At 44.9% G+C, this 2,541-nt stretch overlaps 1 protein-coding gene across 2 annotated transcripts in view; it reads right to left on the minus strand.

Moving 5' to 3' along the window:
* Positions 1-2,541, minus strand: part of INPP4B (inositol polyphosphate-4-phosphatase type II B) — a 437,109-nt gene that overhangs the window by 274,453 nt on the left and 160,115 nt on the right. The window lies entirely within an intron of this gene.

Below are 2,541 nucleotides of genomic sequence, written 5' to 3' on the forward strand. Positions count from 1 at the left end.
GGGGGTGGGGGGAATGGAGGGGAGTTGGGGACCCCCCAAAAAAACAAACAAACCCAACCCATTATTTTCTAGTCCCAAAGTCTTCTGCCTGTTCCAGCTTTTGTCTTGACCTGCATTAGGAAGAGGAATGTTTTATACTAAAGGTTGTCAAGGTCATATAATGGAAGGTAACACTAAGTGGGACAACTCTTTATCCCAACTCAATATAAGTTGCCACTGCAGAACTGTTACTCAGATATCACAAAATTATATATCACTAAATAAATCATTTGCCCTTTTAAAATTTATTTGGTGCCCCATTTCCAAATTTTAGGCAAGTTTTACAGAAAGCCTTAAATGGCCGGTGTCCTACATAACTAAGGAACTGCCTCCTCTATGTTTCATCACAATCCCAAAGGTAAGCTGACAGCAACCTCCTGCAATTTCCAGTTGTGCCCCAAGTTCATTCAGAGACAATACATGGAAGCTCATCCCCATAGTCACCTTCAGCTTCCTCCCTCTTGAGGCCTGCCACAGCCTGAGTCTCGACATCTTTAGGAGTCGTAATAAAACTCTACTTGTCCAGGGTTTTATTAGGTGGGCAAAAGCGCAGAGGGTAAACCTCTTTCAGCCCTCCCCACAAGGCAGCATGCAGAGTAGCTACAAGCAACAGGCACAGGAAATGTATCATAGAGTGCAAAACATTCTGGGACAGGTAGTTCTTTAGAGAAGCAGTGGAGTTGGCTGCTGCTGGGTGGAAACTTTCACTTCATTTTTTGGTACTGAAGCCCATGTTGGGAGGGAAAAATCTGCTGAATTTGGTTGGCAAAAAATGAGGTCAATTGTCCCTTACTACAAGGTCTGGAGACAGACATTACACACAAACCAGCGTAAGTGATCAGAGACTGATTTAAACCTTTAACAGAACTGAAGTTCAGTGCACATAAATCAGTTTGAAAATGGCTGAAACTGGTTTGATATAAACCTGGTTGAATATAGTATCAGAATTAACTAATTTGGGAAACCAGTTTATGCATTCTGTTCCAAACCCCTTGCTGTTTTTAGATAAATCAGACTCCCTTAGCATCCCGGCATGCTCTCTGGGCTGGGTGGGGCCCTCTGCTCCCTGGCTTCAGCTGCAGAGACTGTGGGCTGCTCCCCACCTCCCCTTCACCACTCGCTACTAAGCAGGAATTCTCCCCTCCCCTTTGCCTTGCAGAGAGGTGTCTGTGTAACAGCTAGCAGACCACGTGCTGGCTACAGTCAGTGCTGAATCAACAGGCAAAATCAACAGGTAGCTGGTAATGTCCCTCTGTTTTCTTAATGTGGTGATAAACACTGTTATCAATTCCCAGCTGGGCCAATCAGAACATCCTGCAGGGGGCTGGCCATGCCCCGCCTCAGCTCAGTGATGTGCAAGGGAAGGGAGGGCTGTAATAGCACTCCCTCCCGCCCCCCCGCTTTTAGCTTGAGCCACTGCAGGCATGTGCTTGCATTTCTGGGATGTCTGTCTGGTTATAAATATGGTTTAGCCTAGCCAGGTTAGACTAACCTGCAAAGATTGAATCAATTCAGGCTCAGGCTTTTTGAATGTTTGTCCCTAGCCCAAAAGCAAACTCCCCTGCTGCCCTATAAAACTATGACTTCTGGAACACTTTGCACTCTGTGACCCACACTTCCTGAACCTGCTGCTTCCTGTAGTTGGGAAGTACAAGCTGAGCAGGAAGCAGGAGTAAGGCATCCACCTCCCTCTTAGGCAGTGCCTGGGAAACATGCCCTCCTCACCTAGCCCATATTATGTTACTGCAAGTGGAGTTAAGGTCTAAGGTACTGTTTGGGGAATTGCTTTATTACTTATTACTTTAATATTTTATCTGTTTTTATATTTTATCTTGTTTTTATTGTAAGCTTCCATGAGCCTTTTTGGAGAAGGACAAATCAAATAAATCAATCAATAAATAGTGCAGATGCTTCCACTATGGAAGAAAGTGACTCCAGGTTTTTCAAAATGCAACCACGGGAGCCTCCAGGTTGTTACATAACAAGGTTGCCACTTCTCAAACCAATGGCATTTCAGTTTTATTTGCGTTTATCAAGCCCTGACACACAAGCACTATCCCAATTCCTCCCTAAAAGTAGGGCCCTTTTTAAAAGTAGGGCACAGCCGTGGACTTTAGATAGATCATCAAAATTACTTAGTAACACAACAAAGATAACTGTTATAGCAGTGGTAAATTTACCCTCTGCTTCATGCTGGGAGCATCTACATGAGACATTTACTGCGGAGTAGACTAATCAGCTCCACAGTAAAAGTCATGCATCTACAGATGCACCCCTATTAGACTGTAGTAAGCTATTTAACTTTGCTGCAGGTGTACTTATAAACACAAGTGCTATCCTATGGTGGTGTTCTTTATTGTACATCTACACACATGTAGATGCTGACAGGGATGTTTCAGTGAGGGGGATGCCTGCTGGCAAGCCCCACATTGGAGCACCCTCATGCCCCAGCCAGCCCCATCACAACACATTGAGTTGTGTATGCGTGGGTGGGGTGGGGTG

The sequence above is a fragment of the Gavialis gangeticus genome, unplaced genomic scaffold (genome assembly GCF_001723915.1).
Source record: "Gavialis gangeticus isolate Ggan-Ray unplaced genomic scaffold, GavGan_comp1, whole genome shotgun sequence".
In the NCBI taxonomy this organism is placed as follows: domain Eukaryota; kingdom Metazoa; phylum Chordata; order Crocodylia; family Gavialidae; genus Gavialis; species Gavialis gangeticus.